Source organism: Limanda limanda, unplaced genomic scaffold (assembly GCF_963576545.1).
Source record: "Limanda limanda unplaced genomic scaffold, fLimLim1.1 SCAFFOLD_39, whole genome shotgun sequence".
Taxonomy (NCBI): Eukaryota; Metazoa; Chordata; class Actinopteri; order Pleuronectiformes; family Pleuronectidae; genus Limanda; species Limanda limanda.
Window position 1 is genome coordinate 737,555 of NW_026870574.1, and position 9,882 is coordinate 747,436.

Sequence of the window (9,882 nt, forward strand, 5' to 3'; positions counted from 1 at the left end):
GTTTCTCACCAAGTCTACCAGCAGGTCTTGAGTGTTTGCTTTTCTACAGGGTAAGAACAGAGTGCACCGTTCCCAGCGGCACTGCAATGCTAGGTCGATGCATGGAGAGAAGGGAGCAAGCTCCACATTTCTGCTCCTCTTGCCAAAAATCTGCTTAATATGTAGTCCTCATATAGAGGACATATCAGATATTAAACTGATAAGAACAGATACTACACTTGATCTTAGCCAAAAGGCCGAGAAGCGATAATCCCCAAGTGTTGGATGTCCACGCCAGGCTCTTGGCACAAATCTCACTTGAGATGGTGCCACATTTGGAGGTGTGCATAACGATGGCTGCTGCTTATCACCTTCGCCCGAGCTCTATTTTGTGGACGCTTGATTTCTGACCTAGACAGCTCTTTGACTTTTCACAATTTCAAAAGGCTCAGCGATGAAGCAAAGCCTGCCAAAAATATATTCAACTCATGTTTGTTCCTCTCCACGGAAGTCTTTAGTAAAAGGCGAAAGACTTGTGCGTTATGAAGAGAAACCAGAGTCAGCATGGCCCTGTGTTGGAGAGCAGCGGTGGAGCCTCTCGGTCACATTCACCACCTTCACGGTAGGCCTTTTCTTTCCGCATATCAGAGCCCAGTATGCAACATTCCCACCCCGCCCCCATTTGGCAACCAAAATTATACACGTCTTTATTAGCTCCTGCCCTGACTACTGTGATTGGCTTTTAAGCCTGTTTAAGCGATAGATCCCTGAACCACTTACATTGGGTCCAAATAGCTGACTCTGGTTTCTCACCAAGTCTCCCAGCAGGTCTTTAGGGTTTGCTTTTCTACAGGGTAAGAACAGAGTGCACCGTTCCCAGCGGCACTGCAATGCTAGGTCGATGCGTGGAGAGAAGGGAGCAAGCTCCACATTTCTGCTCCTCTTGCCAAAAATCTGCTTAATATGTAGTCCTCATATAGAGGACATATCAGATATTAAACTGATAAGAACAGATACTACACTTGATCTTAGCCAAAAGTCCGAGAAGCGATAATCCCCAAGTGTTGGATGTCCACGACAGGCTCTTGGCACAAATCTCACTTGATATGGTGCCACATTTGGAGGTGTGCATAACGATGGCTGCTGCTTATCACCTCCGCCCGAGCTCTCCTTTGTGGACGCTTGATTTCTGACCTAGACAGCTCTTTGACTTTTCACAATTTCAAAAGGCTCAGCCATGAAGAAAAGCCTGCCAAAAATATATTCAACTCATGATGTTCCTCTCCACGGAAGACTTTAGTAAAAGGCGAAAGACTTGTGCGTTATGAAGAGAAACCAGAGTCAGCATGGCCCTGTGTTGGAGAGCAGCGGTGGAGCCTCTCGGTCACATTCACCACCTTCACGTTAGGCCTTTTCTTTCCGCATGTCAGAGCCCAGTATGCAACATTCCCACCCCGCCCCCATCTGGCAACCAAAATTATACACGTCTTTATTAGCTCCTGCCTTGACTACTGTGATTGGCTTTTAAGCCTGTTTAAGCGATAGATCCCTGAACCACTTACATTGGGTCCAAATAGCTGACTCTGGTTTCTCACCAAGTCTACCAGCAGGTCTTGAGTGTTTGCTTTTCTACAGGGTAAGAACAGAGTGCACCGTTCCCAGCGGGACTGCAATGCTAGGTCGATGCGTGGAGAGAAGGGAGCAAGCTCCACATTTCTGCTCCTCTTGCCAAAAATCTGCTTAATATGTAGTCCTCATAAACAGGACATATCAGATATTAAACTGATAAGAACAGATACTACACTTGATCTTAGCCAAAAGGCCGAGAAGCGATAATCCCCAAGTGTTGGATGTCCACGCCAGGCTCTTGGCACAAATCTCACTTGAGATGGTGCCACATTTGGAGGTGTGCATAACGATGGCTGCTGCTTATCACCTCCGCCCGAGCTCTCCTTTGTGGACGCTTGATTTCTGACCTAGACAGCTCTTTGACTTTTCACAATTTCAAAAGGCTCAGCCATGAAGCAAAGCCTGCCAAAAATATATTCAACTCATGTTTGTTCCTCTCCACGGAAGTCTTTAGTAAAAGGCGAAAGACTTGTGCGTTATGAAGAGAAACTAGAGTCAGCATGGCCCTGTGTTGGAGAGCAGCGGTGGAGCCTCTCGGTCACATTCACCACCTTCACGGTAGGCCTTTTCTTTCCGCATGTCAGAGCCCAGTTTGCAACATTCCCACCCCGCCCCCATTTGGCAACCAAAATTATACACGTCTTTATTAGCTCCTGCCCTGACTACTGTGATTGGCTTTTAAGCCTGTTTAAGCGATAGATCCCTGAACCACTTACATTGGGTCCAAATAGCTGACTCTGGTTTCTAACCAAGTCTCCCAGCAGGTCTTGAGTGTTTGCTTTTCTACAGGGTAAGAACAGAGTGCACCGTTCCCAGCGGCACTGCAATGCTAGGTCGATGCGTGGAGAGAAGGGAGCAAGCTCCACATTTCTGCTCCTCTTGCCAAAAATCTGCTTAATATGTAGTCCTCATATAGAGGACATATCAGATATTAAACTGATAAGAACAGATACTACACTTGATCTTAGCCAAAAGGCCGAGAAGCGATAATCCCCAAGTGTTGGATGTCCACGCCAGGCTCTTGGCACAAATCTCACTTGAGATGGTGCCACATTTGGAGGTGTGCATAACGATGGCTGCTGCTTATCACCTTCGCCCGAGCTCTATTTTGTGGACGCTTGATTTCTGACCTAGACAGCTCTTTGACTTTTCACAATTTCAAAAGGCTCAGCGATGAAGCAAAGCCTGCCAAAAATATATTCAACTCATGTTTGTTCCTCTCCACGGAAGTCTTTAGTAAAAGGCGAAAGACTTGTGCGTTATGAAGAGAAACCAGAGTCAGCATGGCCCTGAGTTGGAGAGCAGTGGTGGAGCCTCTCGGTCACATTCACCATCTTCACGGTAGGCCTTTTCTTTCCGCATATCAGAGTCCAGTATGCAACATTCCCACCCCGCCCCCATCTGGCAACCAAAATTATACACGTCTTTATTAGCTCCTGCCCTGACTACTGTGATTGGCTTTTAAGCCTGTTTAAGCGATAGATCCCTGAACCACTTACATTGGGTCCAAATAGCTGACTCTGGTTTCTCACCAAGTCTCCCAGCAGGTCTTTAGTGTTTGCTTTTCTACAGGGTAAGAACAGAGTGCACCGTTCCCAGCGGCACTGCAATGCTAGGTCGATGCGTGGAGAGAAGGGAGCAAGCTCCACATTTCTGCTCCTCTTGCCAAAAATCTGCTTAATATGTAGTCCTCATATAGAGGACATATCAGATATTGAACTGATAAGAACAGATACTACACTTGATCTTAGCCAAAAGGCCGAGAAGCGATAATCCCCAAGTGTTGGATGTCCACGCCAGGCTCTTGGCACAAATCTCACTTGATATGGTGCCACATTTGGAGGTGTGCATAACGATGGCTGCTGCTTATCACCTCCGCCCGAGCTCTCCTTTGTGGACGCTTGATTTCTGACCTAGACAGCTCTTTGACTTTTCACAATTTCAAAAGGCTCAGCTATGAAGCAAAGCCTGCCAAAAATATATTCAACTCATGTTTGTTCCTCTCCACGGAAGTCTTTAGTAAAAGGCGAAAGACTTGTGCGTCATGAAGAGAAACCAGAGTCAGCATGGCCCTGTGTTGGAGAGCAGCGGTGGAGCCTCTCGGTCACATTCACCACCTTCACGGTAGGCCTTTTCTTTCCGCATGTCAGAGCCCAGTATGCAACATTCCCACCCCGCCCCCATCTGGCAACCAAAATTATACACGTCTTTATTAGCTCCTGCCCTGACTACTGTGATTGGCTTTTTAGCCTGTTTAAGCGATAGATCCCTGAACCACTTACATTGGGTCCAAATAGCTGACTCTGGTTTCTCACCAAGTCTCCCAGCAGGTCTTGAGTGTTTGCTTTTCTACAGGGTAAGAACAGAGTGCACCGTTCCCAGCGGCACTGCAATGCTAGGTCGATGCGTGGAGAGAAGGGAGCAAGCTCCACATTTCTGCTCCTCTTGCCAAAAATCTGCTTAATATGTAGTCCTCATATAGAGGACATATCAGATATTAAACTGATAAGAACAGATACTACACTTGATCTTAGCCAAAAGGCCGAGAAGCGATAATCCCCAAGTGTTGGATGAGCACGCCAGGCTGTTGGCACAAATCTCACTTGAGATGGTGCCACATTTGGAGGTGTGCATAACGATGGCTGCTGCTTATCACCTTCGCCCGAGCTCTATTTTGTGGACGCTTGATTTCTGACCTAGACAGCTCTTTGACTTTTCACAATTTCAAAAGGCTCAGCCATGAAGCAAAGCCTGCCAAAAATATATTCAACTCATGTTTGTTCCTCTCCACGGAAGTCTTTAGTAAAAGGCGAAAGACTTGTGCGTTATGAAGAGAAACCAGAGTCAGCATGGCCCTGTGTTGGAGAGCAGCGGTGGAGCCTCTCGGTCACATTCACCACCTTCACGGTAGGCCTTTTCTTTCCGCATGTCAGAGCCCAGTATGCAACATTCCCACCCCGCCCCCATCTGGCAACCAAAATTATACACGTCTTTATTAGCTCCTGCCCTGACTACTGTGATTGGCTTTTAAGCCTGTTTAAGCGATAGATCCCTGAACCACTTACATTGGGTCCAAATAGCTGACTCTGGTTTCTCACCAAGTCTCCCAGCAGGTCTTGAGTGTTTGCATTTCTACAGGGTAAGAACAGAGTGCACCGTTCCCAGCGGCACTGCAATGCTAGGTCGATGCGTGGAGAGAAGGGAGCAAGCTCCACATTTCTGCTCCTCTTGCCAAAAATCTGCTTAATATGTAGTCCTCATATAGAGGACATATCAGATATTAAACTGATAAGAACAGATACTACACTTGATCTTAGCCAAAAGGCCGAGAAGCGATAATCCCCAAGTGTTGGATGTCCACGCCAGGCTCTTGGCACAAATCTCACTTGATATGGTGCCACATTTGGAGGTGTGCATAACGATGGCTGCTGCTTATCACCTCCGCCCGAGCTCTCCTTTGTGGACGCTTGATTTCTGACCTAGACAGCTCTTTGACTTTTCACAATTTCAAAAGGCTCAGCCATGAAGAAAAGCCTGCCAAAAATATATTCAACTCATGTTTGTTCCTCTCCACGGAAGACTTTAGTAAAAGGCGAAAGACTTGTGCGTTATGAAGAGAAACCAGAGTCAGCATGGCCCTGTGTTGGAGAGCAGCGGTGGAGCCTCTCGGTCACATTCACCACCTTCACGTTAGGCCTTTTCTTTCCGCATGTCAGAGCCCAGTATGCAACATTCCCACCCCGCCCCCATCTGGCAACCAAAATTATACACGTCTTTATTAGCTCCTGCCTTGACTACTGTGATTGGCTTTTAAGCCTGTTTAAGCGATAGATCCCTGAACCACTTACATTGGGTCCAAATAGCTGACTCTGGTTTCTCACCAAGTCTACCAGCAGGTCTTGAGTGTTTGCTTTTCTACAGGGTAAGAACAGAGTGCACCGTTCCCAGCGGGACTGCAATGCTAGGTCGATGCGTGGAGAGAAGGGAGCAAGCTCCACATTTCTGCTCCTCTTGCCAAAAATCTGCTTAATATGTAGTCCTCATAAACAGGACATATCAGATATTAAACTGATAAGAACAGATACTACACTTGATCTTAGCCAAAAGGCCGAGAAGCGATAATCCCCAAGTGTTGGATGTCCACGCCAGGCTCTTGGCACAAATCTCACTTGAGATGGTGCCACATTTGGAGGTGTGCATAACGATGGCTGCTGCTTATCACCTCCGCCCGAGCTCTCCTTTGTGGACGCTTGATTTCTGACCTAGACAGCTCTTTGACTTTTCACAATTTCAAAAGGCTCAGCCATGAAGCAAAGCCTGCCAAAAATATATTCAACTCATGTTTGTTCCTCTCCACAGAAGTCTTTAGTAAAAGGCGAAAGACTTGTGCGTTATGAGGAGAAACCAGAGTCAGCATGGCCCTGTGTTGGAGAGCATCGGTGGAGCCTCTCGGTCACATTCACCACCTTTACGGTAGGCCTTTTCTTTCCGCATGTCAGAGCCCAGTATGCAACATTCCCACCCCGCCCCCATTTGGCAACCAAAATTATACACGTCTTTATTAGCTCCTGCCCTGAGTACTGTGATTGGCTTTTAAGCCTGTTTAAGCGATAGATCCCTGAACCACTTACATTGGGTCCAAATAGCTGACTCTGGTTTCTAACCAAGTCTCCCAGCAGGTCTTGAGTGTTTGCTTTTCTACAGGGTAAGAACAGAGTGCACCGTTCCCAGCGGCACTGCAATGCTAGGTCGATGCGTGGAGAGAAGGGAGCAAGCTCCACATTTCTGCTCCTCTTGCCAAAAATCTGCTTAATATGTAGTCCTCATATAGAGGACATATCAGATATTGAACTGATAAGAACAGATACTACACTTGATCTTAGCCAAAAGGCCGAGAAGCGATAATCCCCAAGTGTTGGATGTCCACGCCAGGCTCTTGGCACAAATCTCACTTGATATGGTGCCACATTTGGAGGTGTGCATAACGATGGCTGCTGCTTATCACCTCCGCCCGAGCTCTCCTTTGTGGACGCTTGATTTCTGACCTAGACAGCTCTTTGACTTTTCACAATTTCAAAAGGCTCAGCCATGAAGCAAAGCCTGCCAAAAATATATTCAACTCATGTTTGTTCCTCTCCACGGAAGTCTTTAGTAAAAGGCGAAAGACTTGTGCGTCATGAAGAGAAACCAGAGTCAGCATGGCCCTGTGTTGGAGAGCAGCGGTAGAGCCTCTCGGTCACATTCACCACCTTCACGGTAGGCCTTTTCTTTCCGCATGTCAGAGCCCAGTATGCAACATTCCCACCCCGCCCCCATCTGGCAACCAAAATTATACACGTCTTTATTAGCTCCTGCCCTGACTACTGTGATTGGCTTTTTAGCCTGTTTAAGCGATAGATCCCTGAACCACTTACATTGGGTCCAAATAGCTGACTCTGGTTTCTCACCAAGTCTCCCAGCAGGTCTTGAGTGTTTGCTTTTCTACAGGGTAAGAACAGAGTGCACCGTTCCCAGCGGCACTGCAATGCTAGGTCGATGCGTGGAGAGAAGGGAGCAAGCTCCACATTTCTGCTCCTCTTGCCAAAAATCTGCTTAATATGTAGTCCTCATATAGAGGACATATCAGATATTAAACTGATAAGAACAGATACTACACTTGATCTTAGCCAAAAGGCCGAGAAGCGATAATCCCCAAGTGTTGGATGAGCACGCCAGGCTCTTGGCACAAATCTCACTTGAGATGGTGCCACATTTGGAGGTGTGCATAACGATGGCTGCTGCTTATCACCTTCGCCCGAGCTCTATTTTGTGGACGCTTGATTTCTGACCTAGACAGCTCTTTGACTTTTCACAATTTCAAAAGGCTCAGCGATGAAGCAAAGCCTGCCAAAAATATATTCAACTCATGTTTGTTCCTCTCCACGGAAGTCTTTAGTAAAAGGCGAAAGACTTGTGCGTTATGAAGAGAAACCAGAGTCAGCATGGCCCTGTGTTGGAGAGCAGCGGTGGAGCCTCTCGGTCACATTCACCACATTCACGGTGACCTTTTCTTTCCGCATATCAGAGCCCAGTATGCAACATTCCCACCCCGCCCCCATTTGGCAACCAAAATTATACACGTCTTTATTAGCTCCTGCCCTGACTACTGTGATTGGCTTTTAAGCCTGTTTAAGCGATAGATCCCTGAACCACTTACATTGGGTCCAAATAGCTGACTCTGGTTTCTCACCAAGTCTCCCAGCAGGTCTTTAGTGTTTGCTTTTCTACAGGGTAAGAACAGAGTGCACCGTTCCCAGCGGCACTGCAATGCTAGGTCGATGCGTGGAGAGAAGGGAGCAAGCTCCACATTTCTGCTCCTCTTGCCAAAAATCTGCTTAATATGTAGTCCTCATATAGAGGACATATCAGATATTAAACTGATAAGAACAGATACTACACTTGATCTTAGCCAAAAGGCCGAGAAGCGATAATCCCCAAGTGTTGGATGTCCACGCCAGGCTCTTGGCACAAATCTCACTTGATATGGTGCCACATTTGGAGGTGTGCATAACGATGGCTGCTGCTTATCACCTCCGCCCGAGCTCTCCTTTGTGGACGCTTGATTTCTGACCTAGACAGCTCTTTGACTTTTCACAATTTCAAAAGGCTCAGCCATGAAGAAAAGCCTGCCAAAAATATATTCAACTCATGTTTGTTCCTCTCCACGGAAGACTTTAGTAAAAGGCGAAAGACTTGTGCGTTATGAAGAGAAACCAGAGTCAGCATGGCCCTGTGTTGGAGAGCAGCGGTGGAGCCTCTCGGTCACATTCACCACCTTCACGTTAGGCCTTTTCTTTCCGCATGTCAGAGCCCAGTATGCAACATTCCCACCCCGCCCCCATCTGGCAACCAAAATTATACACGTCTTTATTAGCTCCTGCCTTGACTACTGTGATTGGCTTTTAAGCCTGTTTAAGCGATAGATCCCTGAACCATTACATTGGGTCCAAATAGCTGACTCTGGTTTCTCACCAAGTCTCCCAGCAGGTCTTGAGTGTCTGCTTTTCTACAGGGTAAGAACAGAGTGCACCGTTCCCAGCGGGACTACAATGCTAGGTCGATGCGCGGAGAGAAGGGAGCAAGCTCCACATTTCTGCTCCTCTTGCCAAAAATCTGCTTAATATGTAGTCCTCATAAACAGGACATATCAGATATTAAACTGATAAGAACAGATACTACACTTGATCTTAGCCAAAAGGCCGAGAAGCGATAATGCCCAAGTGTTGGATGTCCACGCCAGGCTCTTGGCACAAATCTCACTTGATATGGTGCCACATTTGGAGGTGTGCATAACGATGGCTGCTGCTTATCACCTCCGCCCGAGCTCTCTTTTGTGGACGCTTGATTTCTGACCTAGACAGCTCTTTGACTTTTCACAATTTCAAAAGGCTCAGCCATGAAGCAAAGCCTGCCAAAAATATATTCAACTCATGTTTGTTCCTCTCCACGGAAGTCTTTAGTAAAAGGCGAAAGACTTGTGCGTTATGAAGAGAAACCAGAGTCAGCATGGCCCTGTGTTGGAGAGCAGCGGTGGAGCCTCTCGGTCACATTCACCACCTTCACGGTAGGCCTTTTCTTTCCGCATGTCAGAGCCCAGTATGCAACATTCCCACCCCGCTGCCATCTGGCAACCAAAATTATACACGTCTTTATTAGCTCCTGCCCTGACTACTGTGATTGGCTTTTAAGCCTGTTTAAGCGATAGATCCCTGAACCACTTACATTGGGTCCAAATAGCTGACTCTGGTTTCTCACCAAGTCTCCCAGCAGGTCTTGAGTGTTTGCTTTTCTACAGGGTAAGAACAGAGTGCACCGTTCCCAGCGGCACTGCAATGCTAGGTCGATGCGTGGAGAGAAGGGAGCGAGCTCCACATTTCTGCTCCTCTTGCCAAAAATCTGCTTAATATGTAGTCCTCATATAGAGGACATATCAGATATTAAACTGATAAGAACCGATACTACACTTGATCTATCTCCCTGTTTCCAGCGCTTTTCTGACACTGGAGCTGATATGTGATGAAAAAGTCAAAATGTTAACCATTGCTTCCAAAAAAAACTTATCTCCCCGTTTCCAGCTGTTTAGTGACATTTGGGATGATATGTGATGAAAAATTCAAGAATTTAACCATTTCTTCCAAAAAAAGGCTTATCTCCCTGTTTCCACCGCTTTTCTGACAATTGAGCCGATATGTGATGAAAAAGTCAGAAATGTTAACCATTGCTTCCAAAAAAGGC

General features: G+C 46.8%; 24 non-coding genes and 1 pseudogene across 24 annotated transcripts; all 25 read right to left on the reverse strand.

Moving 5' to 3' along the window:
- Positions 1 to 56: 56 nt before the first annotated feature.
- Positions 57 to 248, reverse strand: LOC132997464 (U2 spliceosomal RNA). The gene has a single exon (XR_009677523.1). It is a non-coding gene; the product is annotated as a U2 spliceosomal RNA (small nuclear RNA).
- Positions 249 to 428: 180 nt separating this feature from the next.
- On the reverse strand, positions 429 to 541 carry LOC132997665 (U5 spliceosomal RNA). Its single transcript, XR_009677710.1, has one exon. It is a non-coding gene; the product is annotated as a U5 spliceosomal RNA (small nuclear RNA).
- Positions 542 to 839: 298 nt separating this feature from the next.
- Positions 840 to 1,031, reverse strand: LOC132997530 (U2 spliceosomal RNA). The gene has a single exon (XR_009677586.1). It is a non-coding gene; the product is annotated as a U2 spliceosomal RNA (small nuclear RNA).
- A 180-nt stretch (positions 1,032 to 1,211) lies between these two features.
- LOC132997697 (U5 spliceosomal RNA) lies at positions 1,212 to 1,323 on the reverse strand. Its single transcript, XR_009677741.1, has one exon. It is a non-coding gene; the product is annotated as a U5 spliceosomal RNA (small nuclear RNA).
- A 298-nt stretch (positions 1,324 to 1,621) lies between these two features.
- Positions 1,622 to 1,813, reverse strand: LOC132997524 (U2 spliceosomal RNA). The gene has a single exon (XR_009677580.1). It is a non-coding gene; the product is annotated as a U2 spliceosomal RNA (small nuclear RNA).
- A 180-nt stretch (positions 1,814 to 1,993) lies between these two features.
- On the reverse strand, positions 1,994 to 2,106 carry LOC132997673 (U5 spliceosomal RNA). The gene has a single exon (XR_009677717.1). It is a non-coding gene; the product is annotated as a U5 spliceosomal RNA (small nuclear RNA).
- Positions 2,107 to 2,404: 298 nt separating this feature from the next.
- LOC132997706 (U2 spliceosomal RNA) lies at positions 2,405 to 2,596 on the reverse strand. The gene has a single exon (XR_009677749.1). It is a non-coding gene; the product is annotated as a U2 spliceosomal RNA (small nuclear RNA).
- A 180-nt stretch (positions 2,597 to 2,776) lies between these two features.
- On the reverse strand, positions 2,777 to 2,889 carry LOC132997666 (U5 spliceosomal RNA). The gene has a single exon (XR_009677711.1). It is a non-coding gene; the product is annotated as a U5 spliceosomal RNA (small nuclear RNA).
- A 298-nt stretch (positions 2,890 to 3,187) lies between these two features.
- On the reverse strand, positions 3,188 to 3,379 carry LOC132997511 (U2 spliceosomal RNA). Its single transcript, XR_009677568.1, has one exon. It is a non-coding gene; the product is annotated as a U2 spliceosomal RNA (small nuclear RNA).
- A 180-nt stretch (positions 3,380 to 3,559) lies between these two features.
- LOC132997644 (U5 spliceosomal RNA) lies at positions 3,560 to 3,672 on the reverse strand. Its single transcript, XR_009677690.1, has one exon. It is a non-coding gene; the product is annotated as a U5 spliceosomal RNA (small nuclear RNA).
- A 298-nt stretch (positions 3,673 to 3,970) lies between these two features.
- On the reverse strand, positions 3,971 to 4,162 carry LOC132997707 (U2 spliceosomal RNA). The gene has a single exon (XR_009677750.1). It is a non-coding gene; the product is annotated as a U2 spliceosomal RNA (small nuclear RNA).
- A 180-nt stretch (positions 4,163 to 4,342) lies between these two features.
- Positions 4,343 to 4,455, reverse strand: LOC132997638 (U5 spliceosomal RNA). The gene has a single exon (XR_009677684.1). It is a non-coding gene; the product is annotated as a U5 spliceosomal RNA (small nuclear RNA).
- A 298-nt stretch (positions 4,456 to 4,753) lies between these two features.
- LOC132997708 (U2 spliceosomal RNA) lies at positions 4,754 to 4,945 on the reverse strand. The gene has a single exon (XR_009677751.1). It is a non-coding gene; the product is annotated as a U2 spliceosomal RNA (small nuclear RNA).
- Positions 4,946 to 5,125: 180 nt separating this feature from the next.
- Positions 5,126 to 5,238, reverse strand: LOC132997678 (U5 spliceosomal RNA). The gene has a single exon (XR_009677722.1). It is a non-coding gene; the product is annotated as a U5 spliceosomal RNA (small nuclear RNA).
- A 298-nt stretch (positions 5,239 to 5,536) lies between these two features.
- LOC132997525 (U2 spliceosomal RNA) lies at positions 5,537 to 5,728 on the reverse strand. The gene has a single exon (XR_009677581.1). It is a non-coding gene; the product is annotated as a U2 spliceosomal RNA (small nuclear RNA).
- Positions 5,729 to 5,908: 180 nt separating this feature from the next.
- Positions 5,909 to 6,021, reverse strand: LOC132997696 (U5 spliceosomal RNA). The gene has a single exon (XR_009677740.1). It is a non-coding gene; the product is annotated as a U5 spliceosomal RNA (small nuclear RNA).
- Positions 6,022 to 6,319: 298 nt separating this feature from the next.
- Positions 6,320 to 6,511, reverse strand: LOC132997512 (U2 spliceosomal RNA). Its single transcript, XR_009677569.1, has one exon. It is a non-coding gene; the product is annotated as a U2 spliceosomal RNA (small nuclear RNA).
- A 180-nt stretch (positions 6,512 to 6,691) lies between these two features.
- On the reverse strand, positions 6,692 to 6,804 carry LOC132997669 (U5 spliceosomal RNA). The gene has a single exon (XR_009677714.1). It is a non-coding gene; the product is annotated as a U5 spliceosomal RNA (small nuclear RNA).
- A 298-nt stretch (positions 6,805 to 7,102) lies between these two features.
- LOC132997710 (U2 spliceosomal RNA) lies at positions 7,103 to 7,294 on the reverse strand. Its single transcript, XR_009677753.1, has one exon. It is a non-coding gene; the product is annotated as a U2 spliceosomal RNA (small nuclear RNA).
- Positions 7,295 to 7,474: 180 nt separating this feature from the next.
- LOC132997667 (U5 spliceosomal RNA) lies at positions 7,475 to 7,587 on the reverse strand. Its single transcript, XR_009677712.1, has one exon. It is a non-coding gene; the product is annotated as a U5 spliceosomal RNA (small nuclear RNA).
- A 297-nt stretch (positions 7,588 to 7,884) lies between these two features.
- LOC132997711 (U2 spliceosomal RNA) lies at positions 7,885 to 8,076 on the reverse strand. The gene has a single exon (XR_009677754.1). It is a non-coding gene; the product is annotated as a U2 spliceosomal RNA (small nuclear RNA).
- Positions 8,077 to 8,256: 180 nt separating this feature from the next.
- LOC132997679 (U5 spliceosomal RNA) lies at positions 8,257 to 8,369 on the reverse strand. Its single transcript, XR_009677723.1, has one exon. It is a non-coding gene; the product is annotated as a U5 spliceosomal RNA (small nuclear RNA).
- Positions 8,370 to 8,666: 297 nt separating this feature from the next.
- LOC132997535 (U2 spliceosomal RNA) lies at positions 8,667 to 8,858 on the reverse strand. The gene has a single exon (XR_009677590.1). It is a non-coding gene; the product is annotated as a U2 spliceosomal RNA (small nuclear RNA).
- Positions 8,859 to 9,038: 180 nt separating this feature from the next.
- On the reverse strand, positions 9,039 to 9,151 carry LOC132997639 (U5 spliceosomal RNA). The gene has a single exon (XR_009677685.1). It is a non-coding gene; the product is annotated as a U5 spliceosomal RNA (small nuclear RNA).
- Positions 9,152 to 9,449: 298 nt separating this feature from the next.
- Positions 9,450 to 9,673, reverse strand: LOC132997545 (U2 spliceosomal RNA; annotated as a pseudogene).
- Positions 9,674 to 9,882: the final 209 nt, after the last annotated feature.